This window comes from Lynx canadensis, chromosome D3 (assembly GCF_007474595.2).
Source record: "Lynx canadensis isolate LIC74 chromosome D3, mLynCan4.pri.v2, whole genome shotgun sequence".
Classification (NCBI taxonomy): Eukaryota; Metazoa; Chordata; class Mammalia; order Carnivora; family Felidae; genus Lynx; species Lynx canadensis.
Window position 1 is genome coordinate 85,155,325 of NC_044314.2, and position 27,769 is coordinate 85,183,093.

General features: G+C 46.4%; 1 long non-coding RNA gene across 1 annotated transcript; it reads right to left on the bottom strand.

Annotated features, from left to right (window-relative positions):
- On the bottom strand, positions 1-27,769 carry LOC115498676. Its single transcript, XR_003963908.1, has 4 exons — positions 27,610-27,769; positions 24,506-24,602; positions 16,322-16,403; positions 1-303 (listed from the first exon to the last, which is right to left on the bottom strand). It is a non-coding gene; the product is annotated as an uncharacterized LOC115498676 (long non-coding RNA).

Below are 27,769 nucleotides of genomic sequence, written 5' to 3' on the forward strand. Positions count from 1 at the left end.
TAGTGATTTAAAATAACAATTTATTATTTCTCATGAGTCTGTGGTCAGGTGGGCAGTTCTTTCGGTCTGGGCCAAGTTGAGCTGATCTAGGCTGGGTGTGTTCATGAATCTACGGTCAGCAGGCAGGTCAGGTGGGGACCAGCTCATCTGGAAGGTCCTCGCCGGGAAAGTCCTCCTCCACAAATTCTCTTACCCACAGCAAGCTGTCTGAGCTTGTTCTCTGGCCGAGGCAGGGGCCCAAGAGAATATGTGGGATCATCTCACCGCCCGGACCCAGAAATCGTGCGGCATCACTTCTGCATCCTGTTGGCCAAAGCAAGTCCCATGATCAAGCCCCGATTCCAAGGTGGGGAAATAGATCCCCATCTCTCAGTAGGAGAGGCTGCAAAGTCACATTGCTGGGTGTGGAGAGAGGCCAGTTACTGCAACCAATCAAACAGGGGGTTCGAAGAGACTACGTGCCTACCAACCAAATGCAATATGTGCTGTGTCCAGATTTAAACAAATCGGGTATAAAATCTCATTTGTGCGGTAATTAGGGATATTGAACACAGACTGAGTATTCAGTACAATATGGCATTGCTTTTTAATTGTCCTTATTTATTTTTTAAATGTCCTTATTAGTAGAGCTATGTACTGAAGTATTTGTAGGTGAAATTATATGTTTGGGTTTTATTTTAAAATAATTCAGGAAAGGGGCACCTGGGTGGTTCAGTCGGTTAAGCGTCCGACTTCGGCTCAGGTCAGGATCTCGTGGTTCATGAGGTTGAGCCCCACATCGGGCTGTGTGCTGACAGCTCGGAGCCTGGAGCCTGCTTCAGATTCTGTGTCCCCTTCTCGCTCTGCCCCTCCCCTTCTCATGCTCTGTCTCTCTCAGAAATGAACATTTAAAAAAATTAGAGGGGCGCCTGGGTGGCGCAGTCGGTTAAGCGTCCGACTTCAGCCAGGTCACGATCTCGCGGTCCGTGAGTTCGAGCCCCGCGTCAGGCTCTGGGCTGATGGCTCAGAGCCTGGAGCCTGTTTCCGATTCTGTGTCTCCCTCTCTCTGCCCCTCCCCTGTTCATGCTCTGTCTCTCTCTGTCCCAGAAATAAATAAACGTTGAAAAAAAAAAATTAAAAAAAAAAAAAAAAAGATTCTTCTGTATCTTTAAAAAAAAAAAAAAAATTAGAAAAAAATCCAGCAAAGAAAAAGAAGTGAGGGGTGGGTGGGGCTGTATGGATAGTAGAAGTATCAGAATGGCAAAAAGTTGACAGCTGTTGAAACTGGGTAATGTACACATGGGCATCATACACGTGTATGACATACATTTATGTATATGCCTTTGCAATCTTCTGCAATAAAACATGTTTTAAAATTGTTCAGCTTTCTTTCGCTCAGATAGTTTCATAGAGTGTGGTGTGATCATCACTGGTGGTTGAGGAACATTTAAAGAGAAAGTCTCAGTTTGGTACTAGCCTGTCCTTAACACTTATCAAATGCACATTAATCTCCCTTCATGACAAAGTGTGAGCAGGTCTCAGGTTCCAGAGCCCTTGTTGGGTCCAGGATACAGCAAGAATTTCGCATCATTGTTTGATTTTTCAGTGTGTTTTTAAAAAAATTTTTTTAACGTTTATTTATTTTTGAGACAGAGCATGAATGGGGGAGGGGCAGAGAGAGAGGGAGACACAGAATCGGAAGCAGGCTCCAGGCTCCGAGCTATCAGCCCAGAGCCCGATGCGGGGCTCGAACTCACGGACCACGAGATCGTGACCTGAGCTGAAGTCAGACGCTCAACCGACTGAGCCACCCAGGCGCCCCTCAGTGTTTATTTTTTACTGTTACCGTCTCTCTACTATGAGTGATGCTGCTTTTCTGTTCATGGATAATAACACGAAGTGCTCTTTCTTTGATTTATCTTATTTTTTTAAAGTAGGCTTCACGCTCAGGGCAGAGCCCAACACGGGGCTTGAACTCACAACCCTGAGATCAAGACCTAGACTGAGATCAAGAGTCAGATGCGTAACCAACTGAGGCTCGAGGGCGCCCCACAAGTTTCTCTTTTTAAATACATTCAAGGTTATATAGAGAGTGCATTGGGTTTCTTTTAAGTGATTAAAGCAACAAAGGTACGGTGGTAAAAGTTACAGAGAGGACTGTGAAGGTGGTTGCTTTCAGTAAGTTGGGGTACCCACTGTAGCAATTGCACATCTTACTGGCTTTACTCAGTAAAATTCTAGTTCTCAAGTCACAGCTGAGGCAGGGCAGTGGGGGCTCTCTGGCTCTGTGGAAGCATTCAAGGACCCAGGTTCTCTGCGGCTAATGGCCCTGTAACCCTCCAGGCCTTGGGGTCCACTTGGACTTCGTCATTCAGCCAGCAGACTGGGGAAGTGAGGTCAAGTCCACAGTGTCACATGGAAGGATCTGGGTGCCAGGCCCGGACGTGCACACTTCACTTCAGCCCACATTCTACCAGCTAGAACTTCATCTAGACGCAAAGGAGGCTGGAGATGTAACCACATGCTCAGGAAGAAGGGCTATGGCGGACAGTTAGCGTTACCTCTGTCACAGCAGCCCTCAGATGAAAGTCGAGGGGAAAAAATGCTAAAAGATGACCCCAAACTCCTCGGTGTGGCACACAGTAGTCTCTGTGATCCTGGCTTTTTTAGTCAGGGTGCCCCCAGAGAATCACTACGAACAGCATAGAAGACAGGATTATGGGGGCGCCTGGGTGGCTCTGTCGGTTGGGTGTCCGACTCTTGATTTCAGCTCATGTCAGAATCTCACGATTAGTGGGTTCGAGCCCCACGCCGGGCTCTGTGCTGACAGTGTGCAGCCTGTTTGGGATTCTCTGTCTCCCTCTCTCTCTCCACCTCCCCTGCACACTCTCTCTCTCTCTCTCTCTCTCTTTCGAAATAAATAAGTAAACTTAAAAAAAGAAGAAGACAGAATTACAGGGATTAGCTGGTACACAGTTGTGGAAGCCGGTAGAGGAGCCTAGGCAATGATCTTGTGTGGATCAGCTGTCAAGGGGGAGGGCTGGGCATGAACTGGAGCAAGGCCAAACTGGAACCTGGAAGGATGAGCTTGGAGCCACGAGGACAACGGAGAGGAACAGCTGGAACCTGTGTTCACAGTGCCTGGGACCTTGCCTCGACCTTCAGAGCATTAAAAAAAATGGCTTTGAGGGGCGCCTGGGTGGCTCAGTTGGTTAAGCGTCCGACTTCAGCTCAGGTCACGATCTCACGGTCCGGGAGTTCGAGCCCCGCGTCAGGCTCTGGGCTGATGGCTCGGAGCCTGGGGCCTGCTTCCGATTCTGTGTCTCCCTCTCTCTCTGCCCCTCCCCAGTTCATGCTCTGTCTCTCTCTGTCCCCCAAAAAATAAATAAACGTTAAAAAAATTTTTTTTTTTTTTAAATGGCTTTGGGGGCGCCTGGGTGGCTCAGTCCGTTAAGCGTTCGACTTCGGCTCAGGTCGTGATCTCACAATTCATGAGTTCGAGCCCTGCATCGGGCTCTCTGCTGACCGTGCGCAGCCTGCTTCGGATCCTCTGTCCCCCTCTCTCTGCCCCTCCTCCACTCACGCACGCTCTTTCCCTCTTTCAAAACTTAAAAAAATAAAATATTAAAACACACACACACACACACACACACGGCTTCAGTTTCACTTCCACCTTCCATATTCTCACACAGATCTTTCAGATCTTTCTCGTGGCCAGTGCCAACCCAGAACCATACAGGGAAGACAATCCTGGAAAATGATTTCTAGCCTAGTTGAACACAGTGCAAGCGGTACTGGTCGTGGACCTGCGGAACGCTCTGGCCTCATCCTCCACGACTCCCTCCACTCTCGAGCGTAACGTCCACCGTTGCCATGCCAGCTATTTACATCTTCTCAACCCTTCCAGATGTTTCCTCACTTTATCTCTGCTGTTCTCACTCTCCGGAATGTTCCTTCCCGTCCTTGTCTCGCACCCAACTCCTCAGCCTTCAAGATCTGGTCAAATGTCACCTCCTCTAGGAAGTCTTCCCTGCGGTCTCCGGGCAGAGACGGGAGAATGGTAGAGCCGTACACACAGCAGAAGGTTGTGCAATGTGCCGTGCAAGTCTTCTCCGTGAGCCTTGAAATCTTCAGCTAAGTTCCTAAATGCACTAAGTGCTGAGCGAGACTGCATTTCTTCTCAACATTAGTGACGACGCTGGGCTTCTCACCTCGGTCTGGCTCAGGGGGGAGGCGAGGTAGCTCACTCAGGCACAGGAGCTCTGAGACCGGCTGACGCTTGGGGAAGAGGGAAGCAAGAAGAAACAAAATACAGGAACAGGCAGAAATTGTGGGGAGACCTTAGGCTGCCCGACCCGGAAGCTGGGTGGTCCGGTCTGTTTTAACCGAATCTCTAAAGGAGAAAGATCAACATGCTACACACACGAGGCACATTGGATTTCCACTCTCGATTCTTTATTCTCTTCCCCTGTATGGCCTTGAAGTACGAGAGAGAGAGAGAGAGAGAGAGAGAGAGAGAGAGAGAGAGAGAGGCAAATATATTTCCCTGTCCTGTTGATGATGGACTTGGACATGTGACTTTTTTTCCAGCCAATGCAACGTGGGCAGGAGTGACTAGTTCTAGTGCTAGTTCTGAGCCAAGGTGTTAGGAAACTTTACTTGTGTCTACTCGCTCCCTTGCACTTCTGCTATTCACCACGAAAGGAACATGCCTGAGCAGTTGTTCATCCGAACAGGATGACACGTAGATAAAACATGTGGAACATACACCTGAACTCATCTGCAGCCAGGAGCCAAGCCCAGCGGTTTCAGAAGAGCTGTCCTGCACCTGTAGACCAATGAGCAAGAAAATCAATGTTTGGGGCACCTGGGTCACTCAGTCGGTTAAGCGTCCGACTTTGGTTCAGGTCATGATCTCGTGGTTGGTGAGTTCGAGCCCCGTGTCAGGCTCTGTGCTGACAGCTCAGAGCCTGGAGCCTGCTTTGGATTCTGTGTCTCCCTCTCTCTCTGTCCCTCCCCCACTCACATTCTGTCTTTCCCAAAAATAAACATTAAAAAAAAGAAAAAAGAAAATTAATGTTTGCGGTGGTTGTTTAACCACCTAATTAAGACATAATCCACTATGATAAAATTCAGCCTTTTAAATAGTACAATTCAATGTTTTCTTTAGCAAGTTCACAGTTGTGCAACCATCACTACAATCAGTTTTAGAACATTTTCATTCTCCTAAAAGGAAAACTCATACCCGTCGCATTTAGCAGTGTTCCCCCATTTCCCTGTTTGTGGTTGTGCACAGTGTTACTGGGGCAATAGCTGACACACAGGTATCAGAAATGGATCTAGTGTAAACAAGTCCACAATTTTTTTAATTAAAAAAATTTGTGGGGGGGGTGCCTGGGTGGCTCAGTCTATTAAGCATCTGACTTCGGCTCAGGTCATGATCTCCCGGTTCGTGAGTTGGAGCCCTGCGTCCAGCTCTGTGCTGACAGCTCAGAGCCTGGATCCCGCTTCGGATTCTGTGTCTCCCTCTCTCTCTGCCCCTCCTCTACTCACACTCCGTCTCTCTCTTTCTCAAAAATAAATAAACATTGGGGCGCCTGGGTGGCGCAGTCGGTTAAGCGTCCGACTTCAGCCAGGTCACGATCTCGCGGTCCGTGAGTTCGAGCCCCGCATCGGGCTCTGTGCTGACCGCTCGGAGCCTGGAGCCTGTTTCCGATTCTGTGTCTCCCTCTCTCTCTGCCCCTCCCCCGTTCATGCTCTGTCTCTCTCTGTCCCAAAAATAAATAAACGTTGAAAAAAAAAATTTTTTTTTAAAAAATAAATAAACATTAAAACATATTTAAAAAAATATTTTTAAGTAATCCCTATGCCCAAAATGGGGCTTGAACACATGACCCAGAGATCAAGACTCACACGCTCTACTGACTGAGTCAGCCAGGCACCCCAAGAGGTTGACAGTTTTACATTCTCCTTGTAGTTCAGAGTAAGAAAACTTTACATGCACACATCCACCCAGATCTCCCTACACACATTGACACGACAGTACACATAAGCTCAGACACTTTCACTTTACACAAATACACCAACACTCAAAGACACGCTCGTCTTCACCGATGCAAAGATTCACATACAAGACTTATGTGCACACACTGACAATTACATGCTTGTAGGGGCGCCTGGGTGGCGCAGTCGGTTAAGCGTCCGACTTCAGCCAGGTCACGATCTCGCGGTCCGTGAGTTCGAGCCCCGCGTCAGGCTCTGGGCTGATGGCTCGGAGCCTGGAGCCTGTTTCCGATTCTGTGTCTCCCTCTCTCTCTGCCCCTCCCCCGTTCATGCTCTGTCTCTCTCTGTCCCAAAATAAATAAAAAACGTTGAAAAAAAAATTTTTTTAAAAATAAAAAAAAAAAATAAAAAAAAAAAAAACAATTACATGCTTGTACACTCACACACAGGTAGCAACTTCCCAAGCTCCAGTTATTCAAATGAGTCGTTACAATTTTTCCATATCTGCATGTAACATATGCTTTTATTTCCTTAATTTTTTCTTTAAATGACTTAACATTTTTATTTAAATAAATTTGTTTTTAAAGGAAAGTGCTACAAATAGATGGTCCTCATTTCCCATTTGCTCTTGCCTCTTCTTCTGGCCACACCCAATCCTACCCATTCCACGTGAGGGTGGAGTATCCAGTCGCCAGCTCCAGGAAGCTCCCGGACCAATGGCACACAACCCATGCAGTTGCACGGGACCCTGCACTCACAAGGACCTCTTGCTTACGTTAGCGATCTACTGTAAGCATTTGGAAACTCTCAGTAACTTGTTAATTAGAACTACAACGTATTTTCATTTTGCACCAGGCCCTGTGAATTCTGTAGTCACCCTTGCCCAGGACCACTGAATGTCCCAGCTTCTGTGGGCTTCCCAAGGTGACAGCTCTTCCACCGGGAGCTGAATCAGAGAAGGTCACATCTTACACAGCTTGGACCTGGGAGTCCAAGCAGATGGGAGTGTGCATCTTGGCTCCGTTTACCAGCTGAGTAACCTTGGGCTGACCTGCCCCGACATCCACAGGGCCCAGGACAAGCGTACAAACGGAGGCCTGCAGGCCGTGTGTCTAAAAGTCTTCATGGTATAAACAAGTTTACAAATTGTCAAATAAAATACGTTTTAACCTCCTATTTTAACAAACGAAGTTTGTTCATTATAACAAAGTGAAGGAATATGTGTAAAGCTATGGTTTTTATATGTCTTAAAATTGGCAAAATATCAATGATGAGCGAATTAAATGATGATTGTACGTGCCTGGATATTGTATTGATGTGCCAGTGTTGAGAGAGAGTGCGTGCACATGCGCCTACATACACATGTGCACGTAAGTGGGGGAGGGGCACAACATCTCAGGACAGGGTGACCATGATCAGAGCCAAAATCAGGTAGATGCTTGACCAACTGAGACACCCAGGAACTCCTCTAAATGAATAATTTAAAAATACATAATTAATAAAGGATTATACATTTACTCCATAAAATTTTTCTTGCCTTTGTTTTATTTTTTTAAGTTTACTTATTTTGAGAGAGAGAACGTGCAGGGTAGAGGCAGAATCCCAAGCAGGCTCCACACTGTCAGTGCAGAACCCAATAACTGAGAGCTCATGACCTGAACTGAAACCAGAATCGGTCACTTTATTGACTGAGCCACCCAGGCACGGCTTCTTGCCTTCATTTTAGCAAAATTGCTCATTATGTTGTTATAGTAAAAGTTTTTACATAATGTTTGTGCTATTGACCGTGATGATCTAAAGGAATAAAAAATAAAATGAAATTCTATGGAAGTATAAAAGCTTGAATATATTTTCATCAGCATGTGAATTTTTTTTAACGTTTATTTATTTTTGAGACAGAGAAAGACAGAGCATGAACGGGGGAGGGTCAGAGAGAGAGGGACACAAAATCTGAAGCAGGCTCCAGGCTCTGAGCTGTCAGCACAGAGCCCGATGCGGGGCTCGAACTCACGGACTGCGAGATCATGACCTGAGCCGAAGTCGGCCACTTAACCAACTGAGCCACCCAGGCGCCCCCAGAAATGTGAATTATTAAAGTAAATGTAAAAAATTAACAAACTAAAATATTTTACTTTTATTTATTTTTAATTTTTATTTATTTTTGAGATCCAGGGGAGGAAGGGCAGAGGGAGGAAGACAGGATCCAAAGCAGGCTCTGCACTGACAGCAGACAGCCCGATGCAGGGCTCGAACTCATGAACCATGAGATCATGACCTGAGCCGAAGTCGGATTCTTAACCGACTGAGTCACCCAGGCACCCCAAATATTTTATGTTTTTAAAAGTTATTTTTTGGGGTGCCTGGGTGGCTCAGTCGGTTAAGCGTCCCACTTCAGCTCAGGTCACGATCTCGCGGTCCATGAGTTCGAGCCCCGTGTCGGGCTCTGGGCTGACGGCACAGAGCCTGGAGCCTGCTTCAGATTCTGTGTCTCCCTCTCTCTCTGCCCCTCCCCTGTTCATGCTCTGTCTCTGTCTGTCTCAAAAATAAATAAACGTTAAAAAAATTGTTTTAAGTTATTTTTCTCCTAGAATATTTTATTAACTTCTTCTGTGAAAATTAAATTCTCTATTAAATTAAAATTACCTTTTAAAATCAAAAGGCAAGGGGAGGGTGGCTCAGTCAGTTAACCATCCGATTTCAGCTCGGGTCATGATCTCACAGTTCAGCTGTCAGCACAGATCTCTGCTGTCAGTACAGAGCCTGCTACAGACCCTCTGTTCCCTCTTTCTCTCCTGCTTATGCTCTGTCTCTCTCACAAATAAATAAACATTAAAAAAAAAAAAGGATGTGGGCCAAGCCTGGGATCCCATCGGAGATTCAGCTGGGGAAGGACCTGCTTCTAGGTAGTGGTCCAGGATTCAATTCTTTATGGGCTGGCAGACTCAGTCTCAGCTCCTCTCTGGCTATTGGCTGGAGGTTGCCCGCCAGTCCTTTTGTTTTGCTGTGTTTTGTTTTGTTTTGTACCGTGGGGGCCTCTCCATATTGTGGCTTACTTCAACAAAGCTAGCAAAGGAGAGCATCAATAGGGAGAATCCGCAAGCAAGCAGTAGTTACATCCTATGCAAGGTCATTACAGATGTGAAGTCCTATCCCTGTTGCTGTATTCTATTCGTTAAAATTGAGTCACGGGTCCCATCCACACTTAAAGGGAGATTACACAGGAGTATGAATGCCAGAGGGTGAGAATCATTGTGGGACATTTTAGAATCTATTCCCTACAATTGCCATGTGTAGTTGTTAAAAAAATTGCACTAATGCGTGAGCACCTCCAGAAGGACAAAATGGAACATAAAAAGCAGCCTGAATTCCTTATGCATTTACGCTATCAGAGAGGAAGGAATCTGCAAGTTAATCCATTGCTCTTTGCTCTTATCTAAGTGCTTGCAACTCTCAATTATCCCTCCACTAGAACCAGAACTGGAGTGGCCATCTCCAATTAGGCAGCAGTACGACCCATGACACTACATTTGGACACGACTGTTATTTTGAGGTCGTGACCTAAGAGATACGGAGAAGCTTCTCCCTGGGGCCTGAATGATGTGAATCAGGAGAGAGAAGTTTAGGATTACAAGCTGTTCTGTGACAGCCTTGGGTGCCAGAGTCTGAGTGACAGAAGCCCCATGTGTTTTTAATAAATTCATCCTTCATGTGTGTATGTTTGTAATATTCAGGGCTGCTTGAGCATCCTCACAACATGGCAGCTATATTCCAACCCCATCCCTCCCCCCACAATGAGGAATCAAAGAGAGAGAGAAAAGTGGAAGTCACCATGTGTGTCTTTTATGACCTGGATGTGGAGTTCACACACCATTATTTCTGAGATATCATTCTAGTTATTACACAGGTCAGCCCTATTCAGTGTGGGAGCATCTTACACAAAGGTACTATAGTAGCAGAGTTCTAACACAGACCCCAAGCGGGGCGCCTGGGTGGCTCAGTCGGTTAAGTGCCTAACTTTGGTCCAGGTCATGATCTCGTAGTTTGTGAGTTCGAGCCGCACGTCAGGCTCTGTGCTGTCAGCTCAGAGCCTGGAGCCTGCTTTAGATTCTATGTCTCCCTCTATCTCTGGTCCTCCCCCACATGCACTCTGTCTCTCTCTCAAAAATAAATAAACATTAAATAAGTAAACAAACAAACATAAAAAAAATGAAAACAGCCCCCAAGCTTCCTCCCCACTGGTGTGCATGTGCCATAGAATCTCCTCTCCTTGAATGTGGGTAGGACTTGTGAATACAGTGGATGTCACTCATGATTATGTTGGGTCATAGGGCAGAGGAGATTTTGCAGATGTAATTAAGGTCCCTAATCAGTTGATTTTGACTTAATCAAAGGGGGAATGCCCTGGGAGGGGCTGAACTAATCAGGTGAGGCCTTCAAAGAGATCCAAGAGACTCTTGAAGAAGCCAATAGCTATGTATGAACTGCCTGTCAAGGAGGCTGTGTAGCCAGGACGTGAGAACAGCCTCTAGGAGCTGAGAGTGCTGCCCTGCCGATAACTAGGGAGAGAACCGGGGCCTCCACACATACAGCCAGAAGGGAAGGGGTGCTCCCAACAGCCCCCATGCTTTGAAGAGATCTCTGACCCTCAGGGGAATCATAATCCCCACTGACACCTTGATTTCAGCCTTGGGAGACCCTGAACAAAGGACTTCTTGCCTACAAAACCTGAGAATAAACCAGTGTTGTTTCGAGCTGCTCGATTCATGGCAATTTGTCACACAGCCGTAGGAAACTCATACCACTGTGAATATCAGGAGGCAAGAACTATTGGGGGCCATCCTGGGGACTGACTACCAAAACTCGATATTGTCAGACCTTTTAACTTTTGCCTGTCTTGTCGGTGACCACCCACTTTTCTTCTCTCTCTTTCCTATGCACAACCTTCTTTACACTTCACTCATTCACTCACCTACTCCTCTGTTGATTCATTCATTCTGCAAACAATTCCTGATCCCCTGCTGTGTTCACACACAGTCCTGGTTGATGGGGACCCTGCTGTGTTCACACCCAGTACTGGTTGAGGGGGATGCAGAAGTGAGTCTTGTGTGTTCCCTGACTTGCAGGAGCTCCAGTCTGGAGCAGGAACCATTCCATTGTATTCCTCAGCCCCATTAAGATTACTCCCAATATAACTCTTATGTGGTTCAGACCCCAGGACTTTCCAGAAACCCATTTAAGCACATTGTTCCACCCCCAAAAGGCAAATTCAACCCCAAGGCATTATGTACAAGAGATTTTGCTGAAGTTCCAAGTAGAGACCAAGGACAGTGTTATATTACATATTACAGGCCAAACGTTACCAAACTTCTCTACTACACTTCTCTCTCCTCATGCTCTATTGTTCGGGAAGTCTTCTCCCACTCCACCACTGCTAAACATCTTAATTATTCTGGGAAGCTCTATTTTATTTTCATGCCCCTCTTGGCAAAATAGAAGCCTCATGAGAAACCAAACCAATATGGATGTGGGTGGATAAGGGGTTTGCCTCATGGTTCTGCAGACAGCTCCACCCTTGAGACCTTGAATGAGGTACTTGCTGTCCCAGTTTCCTGGCCTGCATTCTACCAAAGGCCCTAAGGGAAGAACGGCGTCTCCCCGGGGACTCCAGCTTTTGAAGCCCTTGGAAGAAGCGTTAGGTAAACAGCAAATCTGGGTAATGCTGTCTGAGGGCCTTCAGAATGAGGGCGTTGGGACACAGGGTCAAAGACCCTGTGGATGGCAGCTAAGATCTACCTCCAGAACACCCCAGCCAGAGCCCCTCAGGGCCCCCCTGGGTCTGAGGCTGAGCTGCTTGCTGGGCGTTCCATCACCATTCCAGAAGCTAGTCCCCCACCCTGGGTAATGTGCATCCTCATCACCCTCCTGTCTCTTGAGGAGGGATCTGTCTTCACTCACTCCCACACAATCTCATCCAGTCTTGTGGCTTTTCACACCATCAATGTGATGACTCATCAGCCTCCTGCCCTGCCTCCTCCCCTGAGTCCCAGACTCATTACCCGCAGCTGCTAACCGATACGTCCACTGGGATGTCTAATGGGCAGGGCGCACTTCCTGGGTCTGAAGCGGAGTTCCATTTCCTCCTCCCCTCTCCCCAACTGCCCCCACCGCAACCTACTAATCCCCGTCCTCCCATCTCAATAAACGGCTCCATCACCATCCACCCAGCTGCTGGAGCCAGAAACCAAGGAGTTATCCTTGGTTCTTCTTTTTCTCCCATCATCCAACTATAATTCATCAGCAGACTTTGTCAGCTCTCCTTTCAAAATGCATCCCCATTCTGTTGGTTTCCATGGCTCCCGCATTGGTCCAGGTCACCACCCTCCCAGGCCAGGGGACGGCAGCAACCTCCTCAACATGCCCCCTGCTTCCTCTCTTGCCACCCCGCAGCCTATTCGCCACACAGCAACCTGAGGACATATCATCCCTCTACTAAAGCCATCCAAGACTTTATGTGGCTGACAAGCCCCTGCATGATCTGGCCCCTGTCTGCATCTTGAATTTCAACTCCGACCACTGTCCCTTATATCCTGCTCTGGCCACACTGGTATTCTTTCTGTTCCCTAAACACACCAAGCTTGAGCCAACCTCAGGCCCTTTGCACGTGTTGTTCCCTCCGCCTGGAATCCTCCCCTCTCCACCACATATTTGTGCACCTCACTCCTTCTCGCCACTCAGATTAAGTCCAAAGTTCACTTCCTTACAGACTGTGTCCCTATCTAAAGATGACCCACCTGCCCTCACTCCCCCAGCCACTGCCTAGTATCTCATACTATATTTCCTCCACAATTCTTATTGCTATCTAATTATCTTATTTTCATTTGCTTACTTGTTTAGATTGTCTTCCCCACTAGAATTTCAGCTCTGAGAAAGCTGTCTACTTCACTGCTCAGTCCCTGGAGCTTAGACCAATGTTTGACACAAAGGACCTGCTCAGGAAACATTTCTCAAATTCACTCATTCAGTCAGCACATACATATTGAGTACTTACTGCTTGATGGATAACCAAGGATAACCAACATGTCTGGCATCAGTGAGTTCGAATTCAGTCTTCACCATTACCCAGCTCTGGCTTTCCCTGTCCATATGGAAGAGGACTCTATTTCCTCATCCGTAAAATGGGAACAACAGTACCTATTAGGCATGACTGTTATGAGAATTAGCTTGTAAAAGGCTACCAGGCAGCCTGGCACATAGGCACTCATTAAATAAGTATTTCATCCACGACCAAGGGTGATCTTATCTGGCAGAATATGTGGGCACAGGCCTGGGGCTCTAAGACGGCCACGGAACAGCTGCTTACGTGGGAGGGACATCACGTGGGCAAGATAACACGCAGGTCAACTGGTGATGCACCTGGACACAGGAATGAGGGGCAAAGACTATACACGAGCCAGGGTGGCTTCTCAACGTAACAGAGAGAGTGGGACACTGAAAGTCTCCCGGGGGCCCCCTGGCACTAGCACCCCTTACTCCCCAGTCAGGCCAAGGAATATTCCCAGTTCTCAGAGCCCAGCCCACCTAGGTGTCCGCCAGCTGGGGGCACAGAGACGTCTGGCAGGGGATAAAAGATACCAGGCTTCTGGGCAAGGTTTGACAATAGGAGTTGTCCTTCCACTGAGTAGAAAACAACTATGCAGCCACCAAAAGCATGAGGATGCTTTAAAAAAAAAAAAAAAAGCTTTATTATTTTTTTTTAAAGTAATCTCTACACCCAATATGGGGCTCAAACTCATGATCCTGAGCTTAAGAATCAGATGCTCTACCAACTGAGCCGGCTTGGCACCCTGGGGGATGCTCTGTATGCACTGATAGGAGCGATCTCGAGAGCTGTTGTCGAGTAGGAAGAGGCAAATTTGAAAAAGACTAAAAGAAAACAATAACATATGCCATGTTTGCTCATGTGCGCCTTCACTACCTCTGGAAAAATGCATAAGAAAGTTAGTGACGGCAGCTGTCTCTGGGCACCGAAATGAGTGGTTGGGGGATGGGATAGAGGGAAGACTGCACTAAATGCCCCTTCGCCTCTTTTGAATGTTGAAGCCCTTGAATGTAGTACTTATTCAAAACTACTTAAAATATGAAAAGAAAAATGCAGCTGCCACTCACGGTGGGGAATTGCTTTACCCCTCCTCTTTCACCCAAGGGACTGAGGGAGAGCATACTTCCAGAATGATCCATCTACAAAGTAAAACTGATTCTATTGTTCCTCTTTATGTTACTCCTCTGTTTAAAGCCCTTCAATGACAGACAGCTGAACATACTGTACAACCTCAAAAAAAGTATTTGTTGAGTGAACGGGTAAATAAATGAACCAATCGCCTTTTGTCTCTTAATTTTTACATATTGATAGGGGGAAGTCCATGTTAAGTGAAAAAAGAATACTGCAGAATATTAAGTTAAGGATGATCCCATTCTTGAAAAATAAGATAATTGCATATTCATAAAATTATATTGCGTATTAGTATACTCAGTATAAATTCATACCTATTAGTGTATTCAGGTACATGTACATGATTATTGGTTCATAAAAAGAAAAAAATCTAGAAAGACCCCAAACTTGCTGGTTTGTTATCTTGATCTTAGTATAATTATGTGAATAAAAATGTGGGTAAAAATTCACCCATCTGTATTTAACAGTTGGACATTTTCCTATATATAGCTATAGCTCAATTTTTAAGAGGAAAAAATTGTGGCGCCTGGGTGGCTCAGTCGGTTGAGCGTCCGACTTCCGCTCAGGTTATGATCTCGTGGTTTGTGAATTCGAGCCCCACATAGGGCTCCACGCTGACAGCTCAGAGCCTGAAGCCTGCTTCTGATTCTGTGTTTCCCTCTCTCTCTGCCCCTCCCCCACTCACACTCTGACACTCTATCTCTCTCTAAGAAAGAAACATTAAAATAAATAAATAAATAAATAAATAAATAAGTAAATAAAATAAAGAAACATTAAAAAAATAAAAGGAAAAAAAAGATGTACCCCCAAACATTATTAGATACCATCTCCTGGGACAGTTGGGATGGTCAGGGGGCTTTTGATTTCCAATGTAGGGCTGAATATTTTACCTCAAGCACATAATTATGAATCCTTTGAAATATATACCTTTTAATTCATATTTCATTTCAGATTCCTTAACTTAGACTGCAAAGCTTCCCACTTCTGCTGCCTTCGTCTTCATTCTGACCACATTAAACTATTCACCTTCTCAATATGTCATGCTGTTTCTTACTCCAAGCCTTTACCTTTGCTGCTCTCTCTTCCTGAGACACCCTCTCCCACTTCCTTGACTCCTCCCACCTACCTAACTTCTTCTAGTCATTTAAGTCTCAGCTGAAATGTCACCTCCTCCAGGAAGCCTCCCTTGACCTCCCCCTGCTGGGTCAAATGCTCTAGAAACACCTAAGAGTTGCCTCTGTCACAACATTTGACTAATGTCCATCTCACCATCCAACCGTGAACTCATGGAGGCAGAGATTGGAGTGATGGGGTCACAAGCCACGGAACATCTGGAGCCACCAAAAGCTGGAGAAGGCAAGGAAGGATCCTGCCCTAGAGACTCCAGAGGGAGTAGGGTCCCTCTCATGCTTCGATTTCAGCCTGATAATACAGATTTCAGACTTCTGGCTTCCAGAAGTAAGAGAATACATTTCTGTTGTTTTAAGCCGCCAAAGTTGCGGAAATTTGTTACAACAGCTTTAGGAAACTAATATAATTGATAACCTCCTTTCTAGAAAACAGTTTGGCAAAAACAAATTATAAAGTTGGTTATGTACACAATAATGAGCCAGCAACTTCCCTTGGGGTAAGCCCTGAAGAAACCCTTGCTGGTGTCCACCAAAAGACACATGCAAGAACATTCCTCACAGTGTTGTTTATAATGACAAAGCCTGGAAACAGGTTACATGCTCTTCCACAGGAAAAAGGATAAACTGTGGCATATTCACGTAATGGAATATTATGCAGCAGGAAAATAAACAAACGACAGCAATTTGCAACAAGCATAAATCTCACATGCCTAACGCTAAGTGGAAGAAGCAAGTCACACACAAAAAATGAGCAGTATGATTCTGTTTATATAAAGCTCAAAAACAGGTAAAACTAAACAGTGCATTGTTTTGGTGTTGTTTTTTTTTTAATGTGTATTTATTTTTGAGAGACAGAGAGAGCACGAGTGGGGGTGGGGGACAGAGAGACAGACAGACACACACACACACACACAGAATCTGAAGCAGGCTCCAGGCTCTGAGCTGACATTACAAAGCCCAACACAGGTCTTGAACTTACCAGCCATGAGATCATGACCTGAGCCGAATTCAGACGCTTAACCGACTGAGCCACCCCAGGCGCTCTTGCTTTGGTGCTTAACCTGTAAAGAAAAGGGGAGAATAATTAAAGCAAACCTCCAGATGGTGGTTATTTGAGGGAAGGAAGAGTCTAGGATGGGGACTATCCTGGAGACACACAGGAGGCATCTGGGTAAGGTGACCACGTATTCTGTTGCCTAACTGGCATACTTTGGGGATGAAAGGGAGGATGCTAGTTATAATTATGGCATATCACAGGTACAAACCAAAACTGTCCCAAACAAACCGGAACATAAGATCACCCTATTTCTGGGGCGCCTGGGTGTCTCAGTTGGTTAAGCACTGGACTCTTGATTTCAGGTCATGATCTGAGATCGGTTGGTGGGATCCAGCCCCACCTTGGATCCTGTGTCGACAGCCCCAAGCCTACTTAGGATTCTCTCTCTCCCTCTCTTTCTGCCCCTTCCCCACTTGCGCACACACGCACACACGCGTTCATGCGCGTTCTCTCTCAAAATAAATAAATAAACTCAAAAAACAAAGATCACCCTACTTCTGAGACACATAAGCTATTCTTTCATGGCTGGTGGGTGCAGACATGGGAATTTGTTTTATTAGTGCCTTTAGACGGGACAAATATATTATATATATGCCAGAATCATTTTTTCTTTCAACCAACAAATGAATAAAGTGGGTTCCAGAATCAGTTCAGTTTTTAGTAGCAACTCCAGATACAGAAGCAGACTCTTGACTAAATTCAGCAGAAAGGGAATTTATGACAGGGAGAGCGCTGAGCTCACACAATTGCCAGGAAGGCTGGAGAACGAGGTCAGAAAATAGGCACAAACAGAAGGCAGGCACACAGCAGGGCCCACGGCCAGAAACTTGCCCGGACCAGGCCGCTGAGGACACACAGCTCCTCCCACTGCGGCTGGTGCTGCCCACCCGGCCAGGCCGGCCAAGGGACCGACGCTCCTGCCAACCTCGCTGCTGGCCCCGGAACATAGACGGTGTTGCCGCTTCGACACCACCCACACAGCCCCCCTCAATTTCTCCCTGTCCCTGCCGCTTTGCCGACTCCACGGTCAAAACCCTCAGTGCGGGCATCTGACGGGTCGAGCCAGCTGCAGGCGAGGCTCAGATAGGACTCGCCAACCTCTGCTTCCTTGGGAGTGGGCGCCGCCTGCCCCTGTGAGAGCCATTATCGGGGCAAGTCCCAAATTCAGGAAGGCTCAGCAGCTGAAAAATAGAAATTACCACAATGTGTGCCAGGCGTGTCAGAGACGAGGGATGGGCGCCAAAATGGATCCTCAAGGATCGAAAGAGTCTTAAAGGTGACCAAGTTCTGGGATCTTACAATTCCCCCACACCAGCAGGGCTCAGGCTGAGACTTAGAGTAAGGTTTCTGCAGTTTACACGCGAGTTGGCGTCAGGGATGTGGTTAAGGGAAGTGATTTACCCACCTGCCCGCCCACACTCCCCTCCTCAGGACGCGGGCCCTAGACCAACTGGACACCTGATTGGATCAGTCATGGTCACCTGATCCAAAGCTAGACAACCCATTGGCTGGCCAGTAACCGATTAGAGACTCTGTCCCGAGCAGGCGCTCCCAAGCTTCCCCTGCAAGCATCTATTTTCTCCATCATTTTTTCGGGGAAGCGCTAAGTGGAAAGAAATGGGTAACAGTTCCATGTATTAAGTAGCTAGATCCAAACAATTTCATAAGAATTTATGGCCTAAGAACTTAGACTCTGAAAAGATAAATTGAAAGAAAATTTTTTTATTTCATTCTTAATCACAATTGCTGTCAATGGGATGTTGGGGCACTGCGTGAATTCTCAAACCTTGGCAGCAGATTGGGCAACACCTTCTTTCCCGTTCCAGGTTGACTTTCAAGTAACAATTGCTTTTTATTACAACAACCACGGAAAACCCACCTTACAAAGATATGGCGGCATGGAAAGGAATGTCGTGCAATCTAATGCTGAAACTGCATTGAGCTACCTTGAGCTAGTAGTTCAAGAGGCATCGGGGAGATGTCAACTATCACTGTATTTGCCTTGAAAATGTAAAATATTACATGGTGCCCCTATGAGTTTGCTGCAGAACCCCCAGGTGCCTTGGCACACAATTTGAAAATTGCTGCTCTAAACCATACACTAAGAGAGGCAGTAGCCAGTCAGATCAGGGTAGAGTCAAATGTTTTCATGCTGAGGGATGTTGAAAAAATAATCAGAGAAAACTTGTTTGAAAAGAGAAGAGGAAGAATCAAAATATAGACATGCCAAGAGGCCATAGAAGGAGCAAAAAAGAAAGGGCAATCTCCTGATGCAGCCAGTACGCCTTCAGTTGAATTCCATGATCTCACCCCAGAATCCATGTCTGACCTTGAGCTCCTGATCTGTTGCCTTATACTAGCCCCTCCCAGACTCAGGGAGTGGTAGCAGCTCCATCCTTTAAATTGCTCAGGCCAAAACTTGGGATCATCCTGACTCTCTTGTCCTCTTGGATCACCCTTGACTCTCTTATTCGCTCACATCCCACACCTAATCCAATCCGTTAGCAAATTCTGCCATCTCTTGCCTCCAACACATATCCAGAATCGGACCACTTCTCCCTATCGGGAGAAGGGTCCCTCTCGGACCCTTCCTTTTCCCTTGACCCAGCCACCATCACCTCTCATCTGGAAACGCTGTGACCTCCTCACTCCTTCTACCTGGTCTGTTCTTAGCCCAGAAGCCAGAGGGATCCTCTTAAAACGTAAGTCAATTCTAGGCTCTAAATCCTTTGATGGCCCATATCTTGCTCAGGGTCAAAGCCAAAGCCTGTAATACGACCGTGCAGCCCTACAGGAATTAGTCTCAGGCACCTCTCACCACAACATCCACTGCTCTGGCTCTCACTCCCTTCATTCCAGCCATCCCAGCCTCTTCACTGTTCTTCAAACATGTCAAGCACAGTCCTGCCTCAGGGCTTTTGAACTGGCTGTTTCCACTGCCTGGAACATCGTCCCCCAGATATCCTCATGGTTTGCTCCCTCACTTGCCTCAGTCTTGGCTCAAATGTCACCCTGCCAGTGAGTTCTTTGCTGACCGCGTGTATGAAACAGAAACAGCACTGCCTTCCTCACAGCACTCCCTGGCCACTCACTTCTGGGAGGGATCACTGAGCTGTAGGACCTGACAGACTCAAATGAACTCACATCCAAAGAAGTATAAATTAAAGAATTCGTTAAAAAAAAAAAAAACAGTTACTGAGAAAACCATGCATTAGACATGAAGGCAGCATTGAGGATAAAGTGGCTGCTTCAGTTTAAAGGTGGCCATCTCAATTCACCCAGTCAATATCTTGGACCATGTTCCCGAGATATGGCCACCCTGAGCGTGACAGACATCAGTTGTGGATCACAGCAATCCTCCTTCCTGAGATGTGGCCTCAGAACTCCTTTTCACAGAGAGCACTTTAAGAAGCCACTACTCATCCCCCATCAGCCTGAGAAGTGCAGGAGGATTTCTTTCCCTGTTCTAGCACTTTCTACATGGCAGTCTACTCTGTGCCCCCACAGCATTCATCAAGAGGCCTCATTCTTGTCCAGAAACTTTTTCCTCCTGTTAAAAAGAAACCGCTGACGCGAGATGTTTGCGGAAAGTAGATAAACACTCAAATGCTGTCTTTGGTTGCTCCTCAGAAGGTCCTGGTGTTCTAAGAAGAAAAGGAAAAAATGAATAAAATAATTTCCTGTTTGGGGAGCAATTACTTGCATGAAAACCATATTTTAAAGCCCACTCTTTCCTCTGAAGAGATTAATGTTTTGCATTAAGGCCCTAACACAACACATTCTGACTCCCAAGATTTTTTGGCAGAACAGATCCTGACGGCTCTTTTTGTTCGAATGGTTTATTTTCTTCTCTTTGTGGATCTCTGTTTCTTTGCCTTTTTCTCAGCGTTTCTCTTATTCTCTGTCTCTTTCTATTCTCTGCTCCATTTGTGCGTTTGTCTCTCGCCATCTCAATCTCTTTGTCCCTCTCCAGCTCTGTCCCTACTTCCTCCTTGGACAGGCAGCCCAACTCTTCACGCGAATCTGTCATTTGGAGTATGTCTGAGTGTCTGTGTCCGTGTTGCTTCCATCTCTGTGTGTGGGTCTCTCTGCTCCCAATCTTTGTCTCTTTCTCTCTCTTACCCTGTACGTCCGGGTCTGACTTTCTCTGAGTGAGTCTCTCTATCTCATCTATCTTTCTATCTCTTCCTGTGTTTGTGTCTCTGCCTCTGTGTGAATTTCTCTGTCTCTGTGTTTATCTCTCTCCGTCTCTCTGCTTGGGTCTCCTCTCCCTCACTCTCTTTCCCCCCACTTCCCCCTGTCTGCTTCTCTCCTGTTGTCTTTCTGTCTGTCTCTGTATGTTTGTGTCTAAATCTATCTCTCAGTCTGTCTCTCTCTCTCTCTCTCTCTCTCTCTCTCTCTGTGCTTCCCCCCCCTCCCCCTTGCCTCCAACCTACCCATGTTTCTCTTTTCATCTTTCCTATTTCCTCCTCTAGAGCCCTAAGGTTGAGTCCAAACAGCAAGACGGTGACTGTAAAGTGAAAAGTCACCCAGAGGTTTCCAGGCCGCCAGATGTACAACATATTTAGACAGAACAGCTGGATAATTTAACAACTTCCTTGTTCCCCATCCCCCAAATGTCAGCTTCCAGGGTGTCTCAGACGTGTGCCTACATGAGGACATATGCGTGTGTGCGCCCGTGCGTTCCCTCCGGAGATTCTGTGCAAAAGTCACTGTTCTCTCAAAACCCCACATGCATCCTTTAATGTAATCAGGTTTGGATTTCTCTCCCTACAACTTCCTCCTTCCCCCTCCTCTTGGGTAGTCTGGCTTAGAAGCCTGGTGCTATTTAAGCATCTCAAAGACCTTCCACCTACATCCTGTGATCTTCATCGTGACCTCATGAGTGAGGTGTTTGGGAAGATAAAAAGAGGTAGCAAAGGTCTAAAGGAAGCTGGCAAGACAACCTTCAAATGCAGGGTGCTGCATTTTCTTGGCCCCAGTTTACAGATGACAAAACTGACAGGCCCACTCTGGGGTCCAGAAACTCAACAGAACTAGCACTTGAAACCAGAACTCTTAGCTCCCAGCATGCAACTCACCTCCCAGCATCACAGACCAGCAAAACTGGGAAAGACCTTACAGATGGGGCAGGGTGGTGCAGTGGGCATCGCCTCAGGCTCTTCTATCTGGCAGACAGCCCTGAATTCAAATCCCTCCTCTGGGCCTTAGTAGCCGTGTGGCCTCGGGGAAGCTGCTTCACACCTCTTAGCCTCTGTTTCCTCATTTGGAGAAGGGAAATAATAATAGCATCTGCCTCAGAGAGATGTTGTGAATAGCCAACGAAATAAAACACGTGAGGTTCCTGGGTGATAGTAAGTACGCAAACACGTACATTGCTGTTGTTAATATTAGAATTAGTATTAGCATAAAACTGAGACCCAAGTTCACACAAACTAGGTAACGGCAGATCCAGACTCCTCATCCAGATCCCCCTTCAGTGTGTCTTCACTGAGAGAGTTTCCTGCTACCTTCTCCCAACCAAAAACCACAAAAACATTTTTTGAGTACTTTCTCTGTCAGGCATGATCACAACACCCTACCGTGTTCACGCATTTAATCCTCAAAACGACCCAGGGGCATATGTCCCCTGATTTTCCCCATTTTATTAAGACACTGAGGCCCAGAGAGCATAAGAAACGTGCCCCAGGGGTGCCTGGGTGGCTCAGTCAGTTGGGCCTCCAACTTCGGCTCGGGTCACGATCTCATGGCTCATGGGTTCGAGCCCCATATCGGGCTCTGTGCTGACAGCTCAGAGCCTGGAGCCTGCTTCGGATTCTGTGTCTCCCTCTCTCTCTGCCCCTCCCCCCCAAATAAATATTAAAAGAAAGAAGAAAGAAAGAAAGAAAGAAAGAAAAGAAAAGAAAAGAAAAGAAAAGAAAAGAAAAGAAAAGAAAAGAAAGAAACTTGCCCCAGGTCACCCAGCGGGTAGATGGCAGGACTGGCTGCAAATGCAGGCAGCTGGTACCAAGGTCCATCTTGTCGTCTCCACGCTTGCCCTGTTTTCTGTTCAAGTTCTTGGAGACTTACTCCAAATCATGGTTACACTCCTTTACCTTTCTTTCTCTCTCATTTTTTGCTTAAATAAGTAACACATGAATGCATTCTCAATGGAAAAATTCAGGGGCATTACTACAAAGTCTGCTTTGACGTTCCTCTCAACAATTTGGTAAGAATCTTACAGACGTTTTCCTGTACATTTACATATGCACTTGCTGCTGCATCAAACCCTTTCTGCTGGGCCTCTAGAAGACAGTAGTTGAGGCAGCAACCCTGAGATTGGAGGAAGCTGGTGGGGGCTGGAGATGTCCTCACTTTCTGTTTTCTAGAGATCGGTGACCTAAGAATATGCTGAAAGCTTCCAGCAGATAGACTCAGCCAAGGTCCCAGCAATTTGGATGTACAATAATGTTTCTTTGGCTATGCACAGAGACAAAACCAGGGAAGGATAAGTTTATCTTGTTCATACCGAGGCCACTCTCCACATGTGGTTCTGAGCCCTTGAATGTGGCTGGTCCAAACCGAGGTGTGCTGTCAGTATAAAATACACAATGGATTTTGAAGCCTAATGCATTAAAAAATGGGGGGGGGGTAAAAAATATTTCATGAATATTTTTCTTTATATTGATTACATGCTGAAATGACACTTTGGATATATTGGGCTAAATTAAAATTAATTTCACTTGTTCTTGGGACTCCCGGCTGGCTTGGGAGGAAGACCATGTGACTTTTGATCTCAGGGTTATGAGTTTGAGCCCCACATTGGGTGTAGAGCTTACTTAAATGAATAAATAAATAAATAAAAACTTTAAAAAAAATTTTTTTTTAACGTTTATTTATTTTTGGGACAGAGAGAGACAGAGCATGAACGGGGGAGGGGCAGAGAGAGAGGGAGACACAGAATCGGAAACAGGCTCCAGGCTCTGAGCCATCAGCCCAGAGCCCGACGCGGGGCTCGAACTCACGGACCGCGAGATCGTGACCTGGCTGAAGTCGGACGCTTAGCCGACTGCGCCACCCAGGCGCCCCGTAGACACTCTATTTTTTAAAAATTCGCTGAGAAAAGTAATAATCATTCAATTGTATTGAGTGCTCAGGGCCAAGCAGCAGGCTAAACACTTCCCGTCGTCATCTCATCCATCCCCTGACATAGCCGTATACAGCAAGCACTACTGTGACTTTCATTTTACAGAGGGAAAAACTGAGGCTCAGAGAGGTGAAGTTATTCGCCCAAGGTCACATGGGCAGCAAGCAAGCAGCAAAGCAGCCATCTGAACCCATCACTTACGGGATTAACCCTGTACAGCGACAGATCAAAAAGCCATTCATGGGGACTCACCTCATTGTCAAGTGTGGTCAGAGGAGACTTTGAAAAGTTTGCTGGCATCGGGTAAAGGGCAAATGCCCCAAGAGAAATGCAAGCCCGTCTCATAAACAGCCTTTTAAAGAGGGATTTTGTGTAATGAATTTGGGAGCCAGAGGAGAAACCGGCCAGACCACACCCCTTTCTCTGCTCTACCCATTGCAAGGCCCAGCCCCAGCTTTAAATTAATCTGGGGCATATATTGGAAGAGTAGTGGTTTGATTTATTAACCAGTTTGGGGCACCTCACCAACAGACTTGGTGAGCCCCTCTTTAGAAAGTTTTCCCCAAGGGGCACTTGGGTGGCTCAGTCAGTTAAGCATCTGACTCTTGATTTCCACTCAGGTCATGATCTCACAGTCCATGAGCTCGAGCCTCGCATTGGGCTCTGGACTGACAGTGTGGGGCCTGCTTGGGATTTTCTCTCTCCTTCTCTCTCTGTCTTTCCCCTGCTTGCGTGTGCTCTCTCTCTCTCTGTCTCTCAAAATAAATAAATAAACTTAAAGAAAAAAGTTTTCCCCGATGTTGTGCTCCCTTCTTCCTTTAGTAATAAGACCGCACAAGGCCAACCAGAATAGAGATTATACTTCATCATAGCCTCATTGCAGCAAGATATAACCATATGATTACCTTCCAGCCAATAGGATGCAAATAGAAGTTGTGTGTATAAGTTCTAGGAAGTATGCTTAAAAGTATGAGACATACCTTTCATTTCCCCTTTATAAGGTCTCCATGGTTAGAATGCAGATGTTATGGCAGGTGCTATAGCAGCCATACTGTATCACGAAAAGGGAGGTACGTGCTGGAAACAGAAGAAAAACAAGATGGAAGGAGCCTGGGTACCTAATGATTATAGAGCTGCCACTTAGCCCAAGGCTGCCTATTTGTACATTTATATAAAAGAGAAATACATTCCTATATTATTTCAGTAACTACTAGTTGGTATCTCATTATGAAAGCAACTAAACTTGTAGACCAGTGGGACTGTTGGGAGAGCTTGGTGGGAGTGTTCGACTGCCTCAGATGCCACTAAAGGCGTTACAAGTGAGATGGCACCTATAGAAATTGAAGGGTTAATATCTCAGGACCGTAAGCCACCATGTAGACTAAGCAATGAGAGGAGTTATCTCAATGGTTAAGCAAGTGGTTCTATAAACTGGGCTCAAGCTCTCCAAGCCTTGGCCTTCTTATCTGTAAAATGAGTTGATAATGCGAATGAATGGGATCAAATCATAAAAAGGTATTGCTGTGGGGATATAATGAAACACAGTCCTTAACATGCTGCCCGGCCCATAGGAAGTGCACAATATATGTTTGTTGCTGTTGTTATTTCTTGCTACGACCGGCCTGGCTGGTCTTCTAGCTCTCCCGCTGCTGAAATGCCTTTCCCCAGCTTGTCCGACAGGAGGTTGAAACAGTGACAGCCTATTCATCCCTCCCAGGTGGTACAAGGCCCTGCAGAAGAGGTTTTCAAAGACAACATTCTCTTAACACATGAAGCAGAGACCATCACGTCCTATGCTCCAAGCCTTCCATCATGGCTGTATGTGACTTTTTGAGGTGTCTTTCTTGAGGGGGTTGGATGGTATTTTAAGTGATGGGAGAGAAGTTAATATTGGTGACCAAAAAGGCAGGAGATTGTATTATTGTTCTCCACTTTTCACCCCTTCCCACTTTCCCTATAAAAGGATTGCCCGTCACTGCCCCCACTGACTTGGCCAATTGGATTTGAGGGGGACTGCTGCACATCACCTCCAAGAGAGAGTTTTAAAGGGCATTGCTAGAGTTTTCTCCTTCTTTCTTGTACTTCCCTTCCGCCCCAGGAATGGACATGTCCTTTAGGGCACAGAACAAGAAGGCCCATGGGGCAGAGCCCAGCAGAAGCACAAACATTAATGAGAACAAGAAATGTGTGTGTGTTGCAAGCCGCCGAAATCTTGGGGCTATTTGTTATGCAGCAGTGCTGACTCACACATTCTCCCTCAGCTGCTAAGAAGTGTCGAGAGCTTGGGAGGAAGGTAGACTTTGCCTCAAATCCCAGCTCTGCCAAATATCTAAGGCTGGGTGTCGTTGAACAAATAAGTCACTTGGCTTCTTAGGGCCCCATTTTCCTCATCCGTAATAGGAAAATAATAAGAGTGCTTATACTTCATAGGGTTGTGGTGAGGATAAGATGACATGAGGTACACTAAGGACTTGGTGTTGAGAAAGGGCTCTGTTCAGAGGAGAGAGAAAGGTCTGAGGCGTGGTCTTTTATCTCAGGTGGAAGGACCAGTTCAGCTGAACTTTCACTTATTTATTTATTTTTAAGATAATAAATAAAAACACTGGGATCAAGACCTGAGCTGAGATCAAGAGTCTGATGCCTAACTGCCTGAGCTCAGCTGACATTTCAGATCCCAGGCCTGACCAATGCCTGATCCTGGACCTCAGACTGGGATAGTAACCTCTCTGAGTCAGGCTCTGGCAAAGTACCCCTAAATAACTTGGCAAAAAAACCATGTAAAATTTAGGGGCACTTGGGTGGCTCAGTTGGTTAAGTATCCAACTTCTACTCAGATCATGATCTCACGGTTCGTGAGTTCGAGCCCCACATGGCGCTCGCTGCTGTCAGCACAGAGCCTGCTTCAAACCCTCTGCCCGCCTCTCTCCTCCTCCCCAGCTCACACGTGCCCTCCCTCTCTCTCTCTCAAAAATAAAAAAGAAACATTTTTTAAAAACATATGCAAAATTTTCGTTGACAAGAACCCCACAACAGTCTCTAGTTTAAGCTGCCTCCGTTTCCTTCCTCCACACACTCCTCTTCCAGCCTCCAGCCTTTTGAAAGAAACCCTCCCCCTCAAAACCCACAAAAACAGAAAACCCAGAGCCGGAGGTACTCTGGCTTGAACTCTGCAAATTCACATCAAATGGCAAATTCGTTTGTGCTGATCTTATCAATAGATGCCCTTCCTGTTAGGCTGTCTGGAAAGAGAAATTGGTCCACTAGTCAACGTTTGCCTGCTCTTGGCTGGACTGTATGACCTTGAAGTTTCAGGCGAGTTTTTATGGTGTGGTAGCGGCTCATCTGAGAGGTCTGTGCCCATGTAACATCGCACTCAGGCAGACATTCGCACATGCATACATGACAACATACACACTTGCACTTGAGAGCTTCCCTTGGCAACTCCCAGTTAACACCATTCTCTCCCCACACCATGCCCAGAGCGTCAAAAGTAATAAAGTAAGGGGCTCCTGGGTGGCTCCGTCGGTTATGCGTCCAACTCTTGATTTCAGCTCCGGTTATGATCTCATGGTTTGTGAGATACCGAGCTCTGTGTGAGGCTACGTGCTGACGGGGCAAAGCCTGCTTGGGGTTCTGTCTCTCCCTCTCTCTCTGCCCCTCCCCTGCTCTCCCAGTGTCTCAAAATAAAGAACCGTTTAAAAAATAATAATAAAATAAAATACAAAGTGGGATAGGATTGATTTTGATTTAGCCAGTTCCCTGTTTAGGCGACTTCCGGGTTTTTTTCTAAGTTGCTGGTCTTGTTCGCACTTACAAACAACATCGATATGTCCAGGCAGCGTGTAATGGTTAGGACTTTAGATACTACTTGGTTTGAGTTTCCTGTAAAGAGACTCAGAGACAAGGGCTCTACTGCAAATGACTTATTTGAGAGGTGATTCCAGGACATATGAGGGAGGGAGTAGGAAAGGGAGACAGGGAGAGGAGGGAAGTTAATACAAAGGGACACTTTACCAAGCAAATTACCACCGTGGGCAGCTGGAGCTCACTCCTGCTGGGGAGGACTGGGAACCATAGAACATACCTCCGAGTTGTCCTGGAGGCAAGGGAGCTGGGTATTTATCTTCCAGAGCAAGAACTCCCGTCAGTCATCCGTTGAGGGATGCTCCCAGAAAACGTGAACCCCCTGGCACTTCTGGTTCGCCCCCACACTTGCCGAGCCAGCCCTGGTGGACAGAGCCAAG